At 42.9% G+C, this 19,918-nt stretch overlaps 1 long non-coding RNA gene across 1 annotated transcript; it reads left to right on the top strand.

Moving 5' to 3' along the window:
- The first annotated feature begins 6,308 nt into the window (after positions 1–6,308).
- Positions 6,309–7,789, top strand: LOC139786058 (uncharacterized). The gene is made up of 5 exons (XR_011722168.1): positions 6,309–6,603; positions 6,871–7,080; positions 7,175–7,378; positions 7,503–7,664; positions 7,751–7,789. It is a non-coding gene; the product is annotated as an uncharacterized lncRNA (long non-coding RNA).
- The last annotated feature ends 12,129 nt before the right edge of the window (positions 7,790–19,918 follow it).

The raw sequence follows: 19,918 nt of genomic DNA, 5'->3' as shown, positions 1-19,918 counted from the left end.
GTGTTTCTCCATAATATCGCGGATCAATACCTCATCTGGATAGCGTTCCCGTTTCCTCGCCCTGCCAATGTCCAGATCAACGGTTGGTTTAAAGGTATGAGCGCCGTAGGGTCCCTGGAAGATTTCAGGTAGTCTCCGAGGTCCGATCCCGGCTCTGAATCTTAACTTGTTCCAAATCTGCGAAAGCAATGAGAGTTTATAAGTCGGTTGTCGATAACGGCGGTAGTTCTCTCGGTCCAAGGTGCGCTGTAGTTTAGGACAGAGGCCATTGTTGTTGTAGGCTATGGCCTTGGTAACAAAGTTCCTACCCAGCATGTTCGCACGATCCTTGAGTAGCATGACCTTGGCTTCGGCGATCAGGGCATTGTTGGGAGTGCTGTTCCTGTATCCCAGAGCAGTGCGTATACCCATATATTGGGTTCTTTCCAGCTTAAGTTGAAACGTGGAGTCCCTCGGAAAATATATGAAGATACCGTAATCCGTGACGGATCTCACAAGGCTTTTATATAGCATGAGGGCCGTATTGACCTCCATGCCCTTGGATACTCTGCACAGGTACCTCATAATAGAGTTAGCCCGGTTGACCTTACCTCTGACCTCCTGATTCTGGCGGTGGAAAGATAAGCTGTTATCTAACCAGACACCCAGAAATTTGGCTCCGTCACTGTTAAAAACGTTGCAGTCCTGAATTCGAATACTCAAGTCTTTATCGACATATCCACTTTTATTAAATTCGACTAGCACGGTCTTTTTAGGTTCGAGATCCAGGCCGATCAATCTCAATCTTTCCGCAACAATGTTGACCTCTTGCTCCAGCAGTAGACGATTGCGTCGATGATTGTGACCTGAAATGTACAAGCCAATATCGTCCGCGAACTCCACCGCCTCTACACCCTCCGGAAGATCCGCGCATATTGCCTGAGTGAGAAGGGAATACAATGCAGGACTGAGCACGGCGCCCTGCGGGAGACCCCTGTATACAATACGATCCACGAACTTACCAGAGTTGACGATAAATCGTACTTTTCTTCGGTACAGCCAGCTGCGAACAAAATTGACTATACCTGCAGGGCAGTCGAGCGCCACTAGCCTGTCGAGCATAATGAGAAATTCCACCCAGTCATACGCTGATGAGACGTCGAGGAAAGCCGTCAATGTGTATTCACCCGCACTCAGGGCGGCCCGGATGTCCGAAGTAATTCTGACCAGATTATCGGCACAGGATTTGCCCCTTCTAAAACCGCTCTGGGACGCACTGAACTTTTTCTCCCTTTCCGCCCACCAGATTAGCCTTTCGTTAATCATACACTCTATTAGTTTGCCCACACAAGAAGAGAGCGAAATGGGCCGCACCTTCTCCCGGCCGGCCTTGTCAATAAATACGACCTGGTAGCAAGACCAATCAGCCGGAAGCACACCTGTGGACCAGACGATGTTAAATAACTCCAAAAGGCAGGTTCTACCCGAATCCGGGAGCAGTCGAAGCATCTTGTACTCCATCCCATCCATACCAGGGGCCGAGTCCCTTCTAACCATTTCAATTGCTCTATCTAATTCAGAACGCAGGAACGGGGCGTCTAGCTCCTCGTCGGAGCATATGTGGTCAGCTCCCGGGGAGGGGTCAGTACCCACGTAGGGGGGGGCAAGGCCGTCAATAGAATTCCTGATCTCCGTCTCCCTATCCTTAGATTGCCACTTGTTCCACTCAATATTTTTGCGGGCGTTTTTCAAAATACGCATGGTACTCCACACGTATGAAAAGCTGGTAAATCTATTTATATCTTTGCAGAAGTCCTCGAAGTTCTCCTTTTTCACGCGGTTCAGGGTCTTCCTGGCGATGGCACACTGACGCTTGTAATTAATCCACGTATGTAAGTTCTTGAGTCTTTTAAATTCTGCAAAAGCAAGCTTTCTTTCTCGAATTACCGTGTCACACTCCGCGTTCCACCATCTGTGAGATCTCTTGCGTTTTTTTTGGTCGTCCGAGGGGGGACGTGTAGTGAAATCTCCTCCTCTACCAGAAGCTAGAGAGACAGAGGTTATGAGGGTGTCCGTAAAGGCCTGATAATACTTCTCGAAGTCGTGCCTGAAGGAGGGCAATTCAGACAGGAGGGAGGAACCGATATCCTCCTCAACAAGTTCTTGATATCGAGACCAATCAGTCTTCTTCGAGGACGTTCTATTAGAGAGCTTTCTGTAGACTTGTGCGGCGGCATCAATAGAAAAGCAGATAGGAAGATGGTCACTGCCCCAAGCATCGTCCAGCTGACGGTAATCTATACTACTAACAATATCGCCAGTTCCAAAAAGAAGATCGATGTTAGAGTCCCGCTGACCACTGTAACCAACGCGAGAAATAGTGTCAACATTAATACATGTCAAGTCCTCATCGGCCATAAGATCGTGTAGATCTCTCCGTCGTCTTTGGTAGAATGGCAGTTCCATGCAACATTATGAGCATTAAAGTCGCCCAGGATGATAGTGTCATTAGTGTTACCATTTATCGAGTTAAAGACGGAGTGAAGATCTCGTCTAGCGATTTTGGCTCTAGGATGTCTATATATAGCAACTATATTAATATTGGTAACAAGATTCGTAGTCCTGATACTAACCGCGTCGTAGCCAGTGGGGAGTGCACCGACAATCGGCAATACTGCAAAAGTGATATGAGAGCGGACCGAGATTGAGGTTCCGCCACTGCCAAGTAAGTTTTTACTATGGATCGTCTTGAAACCGGGAAAATACACCGAATTATCACCGGAACAATGTGTTTCTGTCAGGACTATAACATCATACTCTAGAGCAATCTTGGATAGCTCGTTTTTGTGACTATTATAACCTCTGCAATTCCAGAGGAGTAGATTGAATTTTGTTATGTGGAAATAGGGCGAGATCTCTCTTTACCTCCAATATACCTTGAAAATTCTCTATCATCTGAATATTCCTCATTTTGATTTCTCACAGATCCCCCGTGCGTATCAGGCGCCGCCAGGGCGCGCATAAGCATCTCATGAGCCCCCGGGATCCTCCTCAGGAGCAGCAAGATGCTGTCGATGGTCTCTATAATCCGAGGGTCTCCCGCAGGGAAACCCGCTTCTTCACAAGCCTCCGTGAAGGCACTGTCATCGCGCTCGGCCGCATGTAGTGGTCGCGCATTTTGAGATGAGGGAAGCAGAATGCCCCTGTTTACCCTGGTGATTTCACCAGCCCGAAGGTCAAATAACTTGTAAAAATTGCGCGGAACGTGATATATCGAGCTCCGTTTGTCCTTAGTATTCTCACGTGAAGTTTGTTCCCAATTATTTCTTAGTTGCGGAGTGGGGTTAGCCGTCACATTCGAGCTCCTCGATTCAGTCCTTACCGCCTCTGAATAGGACGTAGTCCCCGAGGGCGTCGGGAGGCCCGGCCACGACGATGGACTCTGAAACTTGTTTTGAGGCTCCAGAGGGGCGGAGGCATTTCCCTTCACTATCCGTTTTGCACTGTGAAACGAAATATTATTGTGAGCCATGGCAATATTTATATTTTTCGTCTTTTCGAATAGGGGGCAACCTCTAAATGTTGATTTGTGTTGACCCCCACAGTTACAGCAACGTGTCTCCTTATCACACTGACCGTGGGACCTATCACCACAGACAATGCAGCGAGTATCGCTCTTACATGCTAGTTTGGTATGCCCAAACCTGAAGCAGTTGAAACACTGACGTACCTGGGGCACATATGGACGGACCCTGAGGTTGACTCCATTGGAGAAAATGACTAGATCTCGAACACATTTATCCTTAAAAGTTACGATAATATTGTCCGTGGCAGTCAGTACAGTCTTTTTGCTGACCAGGTCTCACTTCCTTCGATACATGCGTTCCAAGCTCAGTATCTTAGATCTTTCTCGGGTTGCCGACCACAGTTCTGAAATCGATGAAGGCCAGTCCGAAATCACACCTCTGCAGACAACGGAGCGTTGCTCTAAATTAGCCTTAAGGGGTAACGCCACTCTAGAGTCCAAAAAAAGCCAATTTTTGATAATTTTTTTCAGAAATACAGTAATTATAAAAAAAAATCGGTTTACATCTATTTATTATCTATATATTAAAGTATAAAAAAAAATTTTTATTAATTTTTTATTGACAAAATGGCGGCGCCAGAGCCATTGATCCAAAGTGCCAAGTCGTCCAACGGGCGGAATCGAAGCTCCTATAATTTCTGAGCTGGAACAAAAATTTAAAGATTTTTGAAAAATATATAAGATTTTCTATAGAAGTACCTATGGGAATTGCGAAATATCATTTTTTGTAAGAATGGTGCATGTTGGAAAAAAATGTTTCATTTTTCGCTAAAAAAATTTCGCACAAAATTGTTTATAAAAAAAGTTTTGTTCAACTTATCGCAAAATCCATAGGTACTTCTATAGAAAATCTTATATATTTTTCAAAAATCTTTGAATTTTTGTTCCAGCTCAGAAATTATAGGAGCTTCGATTCCGCTTGTTGGACGACTTGGCACTTTGGATCAATGGCTCTGGCGCCGCCATTTTGTCAATAAAAAATTAATAAAAAAATTTTTTTTATACTTTAATATATAGATAATAAATAGATGTAAACCGATTTTCTTTTATAATTACTGTATTTCTGAAAAAATTATCAAAAATTGGCTTTTTTGGACTCTAGAGTGGCGTTACCCCTTAAGCTTTACAGGATCCTTAAGCCCATCTATCTTGTCGAGAGCAGAGTTAGCATCTACAAAATCTTTAAAGACAGCCTCCGCTGAAAAATGGTTGACCATAGTGACCTCAGAGGGGCAGATCTGAAGGTCGTTTAAAATCATCCATATTTTTATAAGATTCTTACCGTTTTTTGTTGTGGTCTGATCGGGAGGGAGACGCAAGGTTATATTGGCTTTACCTTTATAGTCATCGTCGAATCTTAAATATCTCCGTATTTCAGGCGAGGCGTCACTATTATGATCACGTGCCTTCAGGGTGGATCCACACACTGTATAAGCCTCCTTAACTATGTCGACGGGTACATTACTCATGCCATTGCCACGCGTGTCGGCAGGCACCTTCGTGTTTATCACATCAGCAACATGTGATTCGTTCGTGTTAACCGAGCAAGGGGGGGGAGGGAGGCGCATCTCCATTTGCGGGCTCGACATTGCACATAGTCCCATCATTTTTCCGAGCTGGTTCTCGTGAATCCTCGATATTGTCATTTTCATCGACTTCCATGTCGTCGAGAGGAGCACGGGTACCCGTGTCCAGGTTAATGTTGCGACGTTTCAAGATTTCCTCTTCCCTTTGTTTCTTGGCGGATTTTTGTCTGCGATGTTTCAATTCTTGCCAATCCGCTTCCGATGAGAAGCTCCCTGTGATCCTATCGAATTCCTGCTCTGATATATTCGTCTTCAGTCTCTTATTTGGTGCATGGCGAGGCTATCCGTGTGAAGGCCATCACGTGCCGGCTGCGTGTCGTCCTGCGTAAGTTCCATACGCTGTTTTAGCGTTAAAGAATTTATCACTGCTCCCCCACCGAGAGGGGAGCGACTGAAAAAACAATTATATAGACCCTCCCGAAAGAGATAAGGAGTGTGACCCCCCGCAGCACTATCAAGAGACACGGTAGTGTCTCGCGCCAAGTATACGCGGAGCGAGGCCGACCGTGACTCTTTTACGTGACGCGACGTGTTGCTAGTACTCGAGATGTTGAGATCTCGATAACGAGTGAACGGATCAAGTTCTAAGTAGGCTTGATCGATAGCTTGGGGTCGAAAAGGGGGGGGGGGTATCTCCTATAATATTTTCCGCTACGTGTCCTACGAGCGGAGATATTGCGACGCAAAGTCCAAATATGAAAATTTATTTTTTAAGATACGTCGTCTACGTCAACCGTCTCTCATGCCATGCCATCATTTCATTGGCTGGAGTCGCGTCCTTTTCACTTTTTCGACACCAGGGCGGTGCTAGTATCGCCAGTTTCGATATGCACATATGTATACGTGTGTGTATGTGTACTGCGCGAGTGCAGATAGTGCGTTTAGCGCGCTGTCACACATCAGTCAGTTAACCTATCTCGAGAGATACGGTAGTACGCGCGGAGCGAGACCGACCGTGACTCTTTACGCGACGCGACGATTAATTCAAGGTAATTGTTTTATGTAATTATCCTTTAATTATCTTATTCTATATATTACTGTTACTTATTTTACTGTTTATACTACGTTTACGCGAGTGTTTACATAGGTTAATAATCTATTATATTCATTTATATATTGACAGCAGATAGCTGATACTGAGATCAAGGAATCAAGGAGCCTGTTCACACGAGGCGTTTCTGCCGCGCGATTGCGGCCGTGCGTTAACGTTTGCACGAGCCGCACGCTGTCGCGAGGTAAGGTGCGACAACGCGCGTACGCGAAACGGTAGTAACACCGTAATCGTGCCGGCGATATACTGAATTTGAATTGCTTCGTGCTTATCTGGAGATTTCGTATCCCTACATCGTGTTACCACCGCTGCCGGAAAAGAAGGTTCTCTACGCTTGGCAGAAAGTGACGACTGACAAGTTCGATCCCGACTTCGTTGATCGCAGAAGAGCTGGACTCGAGGTACGTTTCCGATTTGCAATTATAACAGTATCGTGCGATGAATGTTGTACTAACCTCAAAGTCGGAGCATCCTTGCTCACCGCTACGGGATCGACGTAAAGTTTTAGCGGATTTTAATCTTTCGAATTAGCGTCGCAACAATATTAGTCTTCCATTATCTATTGCCTCACAACTTTTCGATTTTAATATTCTGTAGCTGTATAGTTATTTGTACACAATCGTGATATTAATATACATCAGATTGTTCATGTTTTTGTGCTGTTACAGTTCTATGATTTAGAGGAACTGTTTCGTAACGGTGGCCCCGTGCCAGATACAAATTACATATTCCTGGGAGATTTTGTCGATCGGGGCTACTATAGCTTAGAAACGTTTACTCGTCTGCTCACACTTAAAGCTAAATGGTCCGACAGGATAACGTTACTACGCGGTAATCACGAAACTAGACAAATCACGCACGTTTATTTGGATTTTACGGTAAGTGCGCAACGATACTTTCTTTTCTGGGCTTTTTTTACATTTGTGTATAATAAAGCTTTGATTTCATTGGTCTCTTCATTTTCTGTTCTAGATGAATGCCAAAACAAGTACGGCAATGCTAATGCGTGGAAGTACTGTTGTAGGGTATAACTCCACTTTTGATTACGCTCGAATAAAATTCTGTTTTAGTTAATTGATGAACAGGTTCTTTGTGTACACGGTGGATTGTCTCCAGCTATTAGAACACTAGATCAAATTAGAACGATTGAAAGAAATCAAGAGATTCCACACAAAGGTATTAATTGTATAAAGTGATATGTCATTGCAAAAGTTACATAATAATAAAAGTTACATGACTGGATATTTACTGTTATTGTACAATAATAACAAAATATCGTTGCTTAATTGCCATATTACAGGTGCTTTCTGTGATTTGGTCTGGTCCGATCCAGAAGATGTAGAAACATGGACAGTAAGTCCGCGTGGTGCAGGCTGGCTGTTTGGCAGCAAAGTGACTTACATGTTCATGGAAGTGAATGATCTTAAACTCATCTGTAGGGCGCACCAATTAGTTCAGGAAGGTATGTCTTTGCTCAAATATTTCTGTCGCAGATTTTTTTAAATATCTCGGAAGTATGTATTGATGACGCATATTTTTATCATGCAGGTTATAGGTACATGTTTAATGACAAACTCGTCACAGTGTAATCGGTCCCAAATTATTGTTATCGATGTGGAAACATAGCTAGTATCATGCAGTTCACGACAGTGGATCAGAGATCACCAGTGCTGTTCCAGGCAGTGCCTGATTCCGAGAGAGTAATCCCACCTCTAATGCCCACTCCGTACTTTTTGTGATCTATCTTAGTGGCTCATCTGTACGGATGCGGAAGAGAAATGTCTGTGTCTAGACTTTACGGAATCACATGATTTGATTGGCCGGATCCAGGCTGGTACCATGACGGACCCACACATTCATGAGAATATATCACTGATTATATACATATTACTTTAGAAAATTTTGATTCCCTTAAAAGAAATTATTTGATGCGTTCTACGATCAAAGTACGATACTTAGAGAGGACTGAATTGTCGTGTGATTGATCTTATTCAGGGAATGTTTTTAGATTTTTTAAGAACTTTATCAGGTTTTACATGTTGTAAAGTTAATTACATGTTGTAAAGCTAACTTTTATATATCTACATAGTATCTGCCATTGCATCAGCCTGATTTTTGTAGCTCGAGAAAAAAAAAAGAAAACGATATTTTGCATCAGAGCAAATGTGAACATTCTGTGGTATAGACGCTTTTGCTGTCTACTATGTACATTCTGTAGAGCATTCATATCTCAGAGCAGCATTCTGGACTTTAATGTTCAAAAGACTAAGAGCTTTTAAATAATTTATGAGCGCGAATAACGCAAATAGTCCAGTGCTGTGTGTGAATATAAAAAGAAAAGAAAAGAAATATCACGTTTAAACATTCCGGCAAAAAGTACACTCTCTGAGTACAGTAAATGCTTCTCTGACATTACAATCGTTGTGCGTAGAATTCAGATTTATTAAAGCGTGAGCATATATAGTACTGTTAAGGTCTTCCTGAACATATAAATGATCTGTTGCTGGTTTAGGTACTGTGTGTGCTGCGTACCGTTCTTTTTTCTTCTAAATGCGCAATCGGTGTTCTTAGCAAGAATCGTAAATTCGGCTCTTTTTCGCCGAAGTACAAATAGCGTGTAGCAGTAGCCAAAGTTTTCCTGCTTAGGTAAGGAAATCCGATAGCGGGATCGTTATGGCATCTGTAGAGAGTTGTCTTATTATTTTTATGCACATGACATTTTTTTACGCTTACTTTTAAGAAATTCCGAGCTCAAATATTGTCTTTAAACTACCTTGACACACATTAATGTTCTTTTCAAGAAAGATATCCACCGTTCGTTCGTCACACACACTTCTCTCTTCTATATATATATATATATATATATATATATACATATATGCCAAATCGCTGTCGTATTGAATAATCGTAATTAGCTAATTGTCATAAGTTCATTAATGTAGAGAGCAACTTGAAAAGAAAAAAAACCGAGACCCTTAGCAATGTGCCTCTAAATTAATAAGCGTTTGTGTAATATAATGATACGATATTGATATGACATAATTAATGGAAATGCACCGGCCATTGCGTATCATAAGCCTGAATTCTGACCATCGATTTTTGCTAGCTCACGATAATTCCTAACCGATCACAGACCCGAAATATGGCATTGGCATTGTGGCACAGGCTGTCAAGTTGAGACTACTCTATTTTGAATTTTGTGATATAGACCGAAGGAGGCGTGTGCAATGGTCATGTCGATGTTTATAACGACTCTCCTTGTCGCACCATTCGAAGAGGTGTTTTGCGAAGACCCGTTATTCCAAGAAATGTAATAAACTTTTGAACAGTGCCTTCAGAACTATAAGACGACGGTCTACTAGAAGTATAAATGCTTTCTTATTCTATTTCATAAGCCTTCCGCTATTGTTTTGGAACGAGCCTTTGCTTTTTCGCGAAACTTTTCTACGATATTTACGTTTTACGATTTTACTACCTTTTAGGTCTACTCTTACAATTTTACATCACGCGCGCGCGATATATTCTCTATTTGTACTACATATTATAACGTACAATTACAATTGCGCAATACTTTACGCGAGTAATGTATTATATAAGGTAGAGAGGAGCGCATCTAGAACGAATTGGGACACGGAGCTTGCGTTACAAACTCGACTCGCTACATTTGCAGCCTCCGAGTCGTGAAACGGTTTTGCAACGACGGGAACGCCCTACGTGCGGTACGGATATCATTAGAAATCCTTAAAAAAAAAAGAAAAGAAGTATTAGCCTCTGTATCTATTGGGGTGTTCGCGGCGTTTCGTTTACCGGAATGCCTCTGTCTGTGATCGCTTTAATCTTATCGAAGTGTCCAAGCGCTTGCGGCGACTCGATATTAATAATCGGTAAGCTCGCGAGAGAGAGAACAAATAAAGACAATTTGCAAGATAAAAATAAAATAACGAAGACTAATTTAGCTTAATGTGCTCCGTGCGGGAGCTTGAACACTGCGCATAATCCTTAAAGATCTCACAGGTAGACACCATTTTAAAACGATCATCATGTACCTTGAAAGTATAGACTTTGTTATGTTAATGTAATGAAGAACGTCTGTAATAAAAATGCGCAAAAAATCGCACTTGATCGCATTGTCAATAATAGAGAAGAACACGATCGCATAGTGCAGACCAAACGCTTTGGACTAAACGCTATGGTACATGAGCATATTTACAGTTCGAAGACCAAGAGGCAGAGCCGCGGGGATACGACGACAAGAAGAAAGATGTCGTCAGCTAACTACCATTGGGGTAGACGAGGCAGAAGACCGAGACAGTAACATAATTATTTTTAAGCCGTATTTTTAAGCAGTAATATAACCCGTCAGTATTATATATTCGTACCTCTGACCATACACATATGAACACACACATACAAAGTGAATATGTGAATATGCTACGTTTCTTATACATACATGAAAACATAATTGCTAAATAAACATTTAATAAAACTATTATATTGTTATTTACTTCATACTTACCAAATCAAGTTTTATTTAATATGTATAATCTATTGTAACTGTAAATAAATTTATTATTTACTGTATAATTAAATGCTGGTACATTCAAGAAATTTGTAATTCTGACCTGGATTTATATCCTGCCTAAACTACACATGTATGTTTAAATTGATGTTTTACCTATTGCACCAATAATGTTTAAATAAATCGTAGCTTTAGTTTTTAACGCAGAAAAAGAAAATTTAACGTTTAAGCGCTAACCAATGTTGATGCATTTTTCTGAAGAAATACTTACATATTGATTTTGTTGCATATTCGAAATCTAAAATCCGAGCATGCTAGAAGCACTTTCATTATCTTCAATGTGTCAGGTATTTTAAAAGAACACTAAATTTATCTTTAAAAATAGGCAAAATTCAAGCAGCTGTAACTTTGTTAAAAATGAACAAAATTTAAATTTAAAAAAAGGATTTTAAAGCTTGAAATCTCTACTTTTAAAAGTTTTTATCGTGGATTGAATAAGAAATGAGCATTTTGACTTTGATTGCTCATAACTTCCTTAAAAAACATCGTATTACAATTCAAAAAACAGATTCTTAAAGCTGAAACTTTGCTTTATTGAACGGTATAATTGCCAAATTTTTTAAAATAACAAATAGACATGATACAAATGGATGAAAATAATGTAAATTATTTTTAAATGCAGAGTACTTAAAAGTACAAAAAAACATAAAGAATAAATTTGTTTTATTTGTATCATGTCTACATGTTATTTAAAAAAATCTATTTTCTTAGAAATAATAGTCTGTAACACCTTTAGCTTTACAATCTGTACATACTGTTTGTAAAATATACTCTTTATAAGACTAGTTAGAAGAGAATGCGTAACACTACAAAATGCATGATATCAGTACAAAATTACCTTTTTCAAAAAAGGTAAAAAAAGGGCGCCAAGTACACGCGTGGTTGTTACCTCGGAAAAAAACCAAGTGGTAGTATCATTAATTTTATCTCACAAAATTGTCTCACAAAAATTGTCTCACAAAATTGTCTGACAAAAATTGTCTCACAAAATTGTCTCACAAAAATTGTCTCACAAATTATTAAATTACAAAATTGTTACTTTATTCAATCCAAGTGATATCTATCTTAACAAAATTATTAAAAACAGAAGTCGTTTTTGTTGAGAGAATTCTCTCTTTGTAATTGGCGCAGTATTAAAAGATTTCACATATTTTTTTTTAAATAGATACCACTTGTTATTTAGGTTTTTTCGAGATAGATATCACTTGGATTGAATAAAGTAACAATTTTGTAATTTAATAATTTTGTGAGACAATTTTTGTGAGACAATTTTGTGAGACAATTTTTGTGAGACAATTTTTGTGAGACAATTTTGTGAGATAATTTTTCGAAACGTTGTGAGTTTAAATATATTAATTATTAGGCCAGTTGGGTCGAACAAAAACGACTTCTGTTTTTAATAATTTTGTTAAGATAGATATCACTTGGATTGAATAAAGTAACAATTTTGTAATTTAATAATTTTGTGAGACAATTTTTGTGAGACAATTTTGTGAGACAATTTTTGTCAGACAATTTTGTGAGACAATTTTTGTGAGACAATTTTGTGAGATAAAATTAATGATACTACCACTTGGTTTTTTTCCGAGGTAACATACTATTTCACCGCGTTACTGATAGGGTAGGGAACAAGCAAAGCAAGCGCACTATCTCACACGTCCGTCTCGTGCCACGGTTCGAGCCGGACTCCGCGCGAACGCGATATGTATTTCTAGGTTATATGACTGACGACTGACTGACAGCGTGCTGTCCGCGCAAACGCACTGAGCGACGAGCGCGCACGTACGCGTATATGCTGTCTCTTTTCAATGTAGCAATACTGTCATGGAGGGGACCCGGGGGGACGGTCGACATGTTCTCAAATGCCATCTATCGAGGAAAAAAGCAACCGTAGGACGACGACGACGACGTATCTTAATTGTAAAATTTACTATTTCAGACTTTGCATCGTAATATCTCCGCTCGTAGGGCACGTAGCGGAAAAATAAAAACACTCTTATTCGTAAATCGACCCAAGCTATCGATCAAGCCTACTTAGAACTTGATCTGTTCACTCGTTATTGAGATCTCAAAATCTCGGATACTCGCAACTCGTGCGTTCGCGTAAAAGAGTCACGGTGCGTCTCGCTCCGCGCGTACTTGGCGCGAGACACTACCGTGTCTCTTAATATTATAATTGACATCCACGATTCGGATAACACAGTAGTACTGCCTTATTAACATTGCTCCATGCGAGTATTGAGTTCAGACAGATGGCGCAGTGCAATGGCTTAAACTTCGTGGACGGGATTTTTCAGAGCGTTGGTAAACTCTCCCCCCCTCATCTCTGTATATATATAATTCTCTTTTCTCTATTTATCAAAGATTTATGAAAGTTTTATATACATTTCCGTTGTCCAACGTTATATTAACTAGCTATTTATAAAATAATAACGTTGGCTACATGGAATTGAATCGACAACTTGTACGGAAAAATGGGACAGGATACATTTTTCTGTACGAGATTTCTATTCGAGAAATTCATCCGAGTTGCCTGTGTACACGATTCGAGTTCTAGTAACTTTTTCTCGGACCGAGGACTCGGACCGATTTCTAGGATCGTGGACACAAGTAGCCCATACAACACAAAATATTTTTAAAATATTTTAAAAATATTTTTTAGGAAGATTAAAATAATTTACAAAAATATTTTTAGAATGTTTCTATGTCCGCCAGATCATGTCAGAAAAATATTTTCAAAAATATTTTTAAAAAATTGCAAATAAATATATTCAATAATATTTGTAAAATCTTTTATAAATATTGCTTCGAAAAATAAAATATGTTTGACCCAATCAGCAATAATTGTTTCACGTTTGAAAGATTTTTTTAATATTTGAAAAATATACATCTTTACATCTTACTTTGGAAAATATTTTGTATATTTATAGCATCGCAGTGGTGTTGGGTAAGCCTTGCGTTGTATTGCTGGCGAAGATATGTGTCGCGAATGTCATGATTTTGCTTCGCCGGAGGCCTGCTTATATTAAATCCCAACTAAAATTTACTTGCGAGTTAGTCTTACCATTATGCGCCGCCTAGCGGCGTCGTTGCGAACTAGCACGGAAAGATGTGCTACCATGGATCTTTCTTAATTAAGAATATTTCATAATATTTCAAAAATATTTTTAAAAATATTTGAAAAAAGATTATAAAACCAATAAGAAATAAAAATATTTTTTAAATATTTTGAAACAAGATTATGATACAATAAATATGTAGATTTGAATTAATATTTCAAAAATATATTTCAAATATTTAAGAAAATTTTGCCTAGGTGATAAAAAAGAACATTTTTAAAAATATTTTAAAAGATTCTAAAAATATTCTTAAAAATGTTACCACAAAAATTTTAAACCATTTTAAAATATTCCTAAAACTATTTTAAAATGTTTTTCACAATATTTTTATAGAAATATTTAGAAACATTTTTATAGAAATATTTAGAAATATTTTTATAGAAATATTTAGAAATATTTTTTGAAAACATTTTGTGCTGTATGGGAGGGATCCTTTAATGAGGGACAAAGCCGCCATTAATGAGAGCGGAAGTGACGGCAGGCATTACGCGTCATTTTTGAATAAAACAAAATAACTGTATCGAAAATATGTCCACATAAATTCAATTCTAATTGAGGAATTATTTCAATTAAATTGAAGTAAATAAATAAAACTTAATTAAATGAAATAAATTCCGTAAATTAAGAAATTGAGTAAATAGTACCCAGGTAGGAAACACAAGTCATTTTGACGTCAAAAATTAGTTATGTTTGTACAAATGACGTCAAATGACCAAAAAGCGACTATGTCTTTAAAAATGACATTATACTGACGTTATTCCATAACGTCATTATGACGTCTATTTTTAGTCATTTTTGGTTAGGTTGTGACCGTACGTAGGTGTGATATTCCCTCTATACGATTTTAATGTCTCCCGACACGGTCGCCACTCGATTTTTACCCCGAAAACCGAGAAAGGATTTGATAAGTAAGTATCTGAATTTTCCAACCTTCCGACGCCTCGCTGATTCCCCCTTCTTTTTTCTGTTTCAGGGCGCCTGTGTTTGCCGCCGGATCTAGGATCACCGCTGGACCACGGACTTTGGACCTCTGGACTGCAGCTGTGCACCGCCGACTCACGTCTCTGGATCGCCGCTGAACCGCCTCTGGATCTCCCCGAACGGACGTAGGATCGCCGACAGGTAAGTATCAGGATCAGGTAGGTATATCGTTAAGGTAAGTAGACCGCTCACGAGTTAAGATAATAACTGTATTCTCTTTTATTTTACTCGGTTTCAGATTGTACAGGATTCCCACTCGCAAGTTTCTAAGTTTTAACGCGTTCGACGCGGGATATTCTACGTCTCGCTGACTTTACAGGAAAGGATCGACTTTATTGTTACGAGCTACGACGAGAGAATTCCTCGAGCGTTCTTTGTTGCTCCCTTTTATACGCTTGGCTGCTACCCCACTCATCCGTGGCTCCGCCCCGTTGTTCACCTGTCGTCCAGATGTGCTGATCCGGGCCATGTGGTAGCCGCTTCCGCATTCTTGTACCATTGTCCCTTTGTTCCCCCGTACAAAGCCTCATTACTCAAGTTTTTCCCGCATATTTTCGCGGATCAACAACTTTCTCTTTTCTCGAACATTCTCGCATTCATATACGCGGTGTTCCACATCCCGCTGACCTCATTTTTAACTTTACGCCGCATAACTCTATCGCAGGAGGTGCTCACGGGAGATGGGACTTCGCGTGTACATTTTATAAGTCTTATCACGCTATTCTAGTTTCGGTGGTCCGCTGATTTCGCTAACCCCCCGGTATATGGTTGCCGGTACGCCTACTTATCTACTCTGTGTTCGGGTTTTCTCGCTCCACCCGTGGATCGCGATTTCGGCGTTTACGTTTCCGGCCCGCTGGCCTGTGGTCAATTTTCGTTGACCTTGACGCTGTCAACTTGTACATAGCCTTGGTTTCCCGCTCGGACCACTGGTTGGTCGAATTCCTTGACCACGTGACGTGGTACCTATATCTCGGTACCGACACGTCCGGCGCGTAAGTTGTCGACGGTTTCGTACATTTTCCGGCCCCCGCAAGGTATTTGCGTTAGTCGTTCACATACCCGGTGGGTCATTCGCCTAGACCCCTTACCATCGGTCATGGTAACCGTATTTCGGGTTTTACTCGTTGGACCCGATATTCGCTGATATGGCAGACTTATTTTTGACGCCCGCGACGATTTCGTTCCGACCGTTCGTCGATCGCACCGCTGGTTACCCTAATCCCCTTACCACGGCTCATGGTAACCGGATCTCGAGTTTCGCGCGTCCGCCATATTCACCGCTGGTGGCGTTGCGTTAATTAGGCTGCCTTTACTCCGTCCGCGTTGGTAATTTGCCGATTGCTCCGCTGGTTCGCTTAATTCGCTTACCATGGTGGCGTTGTGGACGTGCCTTTAACTTTCGTTCCAATTTTGAATCTCGGACCCCTTTTAAGGGTTTAAAACAAAACAAATTGATTATTCATATAGAATCGGGTTTCTCCCCGTTAAGCTAATAGTGTGCCGATGGTTCGGCCATTTTAACTCTGTTTGCTATACTCCGTGCAAAGTTACCAGGAACGAAAACGTAAACGGAGAACTAAATCAACTTTGTCACATTTCGTGATTTCAAACGGTCGTAAATGAAACAACGGCCAACTAAATCGCTATCTCAATCGTCGACTTTGCCTAGTCTTTTATTATTGTCAAAATGAAAATCAAAATCGCAGAACAAACAAACTTACTGGCACCCGGCCCACGCGTATAACCTAATGAAATTAAACAGTTCATGAAGGGAGAACTTTTTTGTAGCTTATTCTAACTTAGTATCTACGGTATGTACATCGCACGCACTTTATTTACATTTTCCTCCCTCTATACACTCGCTCCACGCTTCATCGCGTCTAGCCTTTCACCCACGGTTGCCGCGTCTCTTATGGCCGCCTGCACTAGGCGCTTCTGCGCCTTGTAACTCTCCGGTATGGTCCGCTCATCCCGGGTCTCCGTTGGCTTCGCGACGGTCCTTTTCCCCTTTTGCATCGTTATCAGGGGTTCTGGTAATATGCGGTCGTCTATGATCGCAGGTCGCTGCTTCGTTGCCTCGGCAGTCGGCACAATTGCAGCTGTCGGCTGCAATCTCCCCGTCAGCGGGGAGTCGAGGTTCGCCGCAGACTCCTCGCTCGTCACCTCTATTGTAGACGACTGCCTCTGCTTCTTTGCTTGCCACTTTTCCCGCCTGACGGCTAGCTTCTCGGCATGTTCAATGTTCAGCATCGCGCGCAGTTTGCAGCTCGCTTTTTCCGCCGCTTGGCGTCGGCCCGTTTTTTTGTGGTGATCTTCACGCTTTCTTCGTGACTGTATGTCACCCGTTTTCGTTTTATATGTCTTCCTTCGGACTTCCCCCGGTCGCTCCTTTGGTCGCTCTCGGGTTCGCTTAATTGCGAGCTATTCGCCGAGTCCGTGTCCGTCAGCCGGATTGAGCCGCTGTCCGGGTCGTCTGTGTCGTGGTCCTCTTCGTCTTCCTCCTCCTCAGACTCCGGTACGATGATCCGGCCCTCCCCTTGCCCGCTCGTGCTTGGTTGCGGGGTCGGTTGCCTTGCCGGTGTTCCCGGTTGTGTTGGTTCCGGGATGTCGTTCAATATATATTCCGGCGTGTCCGGTTTTCGCGCGTTATTGTTGCCGTCGCGATCGCCGGCTTCGCCCGGATCGTCCTCCAAGAGGCTGGTTGCCATCGTTATTGCGCGCCCGTTCACCGTAACGGTGACCCGGTACGGTGGTTGGTCTTCGTGGCGCGCGTATTTGGCCGATACTGCCACCATAATATTGGCCACGGTCACGTTCTCTGGTTGACGGATGACTTCCAAGTTTCTCGACGTGCTGTCGTGCCTGCCTTTCAACCGCTCGAGCTGCTGGATCGCCGTCATGATTTGGTCGCATTCCAGCGCTTCAGTATCGTCCGTCGCTGCGTCGGGGTTCGTTGGCAGATTCGCCGCATATTCCTCGGCCAACTCTAATATTCGCCGTGCCCGTTGTCGCTGCTCCTCCGCCACCGTGTTGGCCCGGAGTTTCCGCAACACCGCTTTCCGTCTCTCCTTTTCGGTCAGCGCGATGGGATCCATCTTTCGCACTCGCTTTTCACTTTCGCGCGCGATTTTACGTCTGATTTGCAACGCGTCTACGCGCTTCGGGAGCTTGCGAACGATTGCCCCGTGCTTACGTTCGCGCGCCGTGTCTCTGGTCTTCGCGCTCCCCACTCCGTGTTTACGTCGCGCGCTCCGGAATTTTTCGCGTACTCCGTGTCGCACACGTGTCGCGCTCCGAGCTTTCGCGCGTCCCGGGTGTCCTTTACGGTTCGTTTCTCGAGCTTTTTCGCGTTCCGCGCGTCTCGTACCGTTTACCGTAATTTTGGTTTCGGTCGATGCCCCCTTTATCTTCGCGAACCGTCCGTTGTTGTCGCGCCTTTTCTGTCTCGCTCGTACTTTCGCACGCCACTTTAGTGTCTTTGGGTTACGCGGCCTTCGCGGTTTTCGAGTTCCTCGCGCCCTCGCGTTTTCGTTTTCGACGCGCTCGATCGTTATCTCTTGTCTGACGGTGATTTTCACTGACCTTTCTCGTATTTCCGGGTTCTCGTCGTCGTGGGATACGGGTCCTTCCGGCTGGATGGGTTCTTCGAAGTCGTCTTCGTCGTTGGGTTCATCCTCTATTTCGCTCACCGGGGTGAGTACACCATGCTTCCTTCTGGCTGTTATGCTGACCTGTCCCCCTTGTTGTAAGCTGCTATGGAACTTTAGACCTTGGTAGAAGTCCTCATAGTGCACCGTGGATGCATCACTGTCACATTCGTCCATCCACATGGCGTTTATCGTTACTTCTATAGGCTCGTCCGAATCGTCTATTTCGACGACGTCGTCGTTTGGTCCTCGTGTTCTACGTTCACTCGCCCGTCTTCGTTCCTCGGCGAGCACTCGTTGTACCGTGGCTCGTATCCCGTCGTCTTCCTCGTCGGTCGACTCGGGATTCGTTGTTCCGCTAATTTCCACGATCTCCTGTCGTTCTTGGTATCTTTCTAGGTCTTGTTCGTCGGATGATCGTATGTCAATCGTGTCCTCCGATATACTTAGTCGGTCTGTACCTCGTTCGATTTCTCGAATTTGGTCACCGTCCGCCTCGCTTTCGGTTTCGGATGGTGCGTATAATGCTTCGCTCTCGCGCTCCGAAACCGCACTGGCTCGTCGTTCCGCTTCGTCTGCGCTCCGCTCTTCGGAGTTCCCACCATCGCTGCTCCAGACCTCCTCGTCGCGTCCCTCTTCCTCGTCGCTGAGTTGGTCAGTGCCGTATGTATCTTCGGGTTCTTCCCCTTCGTCGTCACCTTCGGAATCAGTCGGGTCGCCGGACTCCCCGTCATTCTCGGGTTGGTCCGGTCCGTCTCGTCTCTCGCCGTACTCCTCGTCAATCTCTGCCTCTTGCAATTTTGCTTCTCGATGCGGTTTGATTTGTCTGGCGTTAAATACGCCAATGGCTTGGCCATCGAGGTCCTCTACGAGGTAGGCGTTCGGCCTTATTATCCGCTGGATCCTGTACGGTCCTTCGTACACCAGATGTATCTTTCTCGTCAATTTTCGGCTGGCGTCAGATCTGCGGTGGAGTTTTACCCAGATCTGTTGTCCCTCGTGGTATATAGCTGTTCCGTGCTTATCGGCCTGGATCTTCCTCTTCCGTGCCGCTTCCGCGAGCCGTTCTCTCGCTCGCTCCACCTTGTCGGCCCAAGGTTGGTCTTCCGGGTCGTTTTGGGGAATCAGCGTGGGATGTATCGCGCTCAAGTGCCCGTTTTCCCCGTTATTTAATTCCACCGGGGTGAAACCGTGAGACGCGTGTCGGGTATGATTTATCACTTCCTCCGCTCGGTCGATGATTTTATGCCACGCATGCTGTCGCTGGCTTGAGTACGCGCGTATTATACGACCTAATTCGCGCATTACGCGTTCGACTGGATTCGACTGTGGGTTGTATGGTGACGTTGTGACCGGACGGCACAAGGTAAGCCCGATCCACGCGGTT

This window comes from Temnothorax nylanderi, unplaced genomic scaffold (assembly GCF_030848795.1).
Source record: "Temnothorax nylanderi isolate EJ_2023f unplaced genomic scaffold, tnyl_v1.0 TNYL_tig0945_pilon, whole genome shotgun sequence".
In the NCBI taxonomy this organism is placed as follows: domain Eukaryota; kingdom Metazoa; phylum Arthropoda; class Insecta; order Hymenoptera; family Formicidae; genus Temnothorax; species Temnothorax nylanderi.
This window is presented reverse-complemented; position numbering and strand designations above follow the sequence as displayed.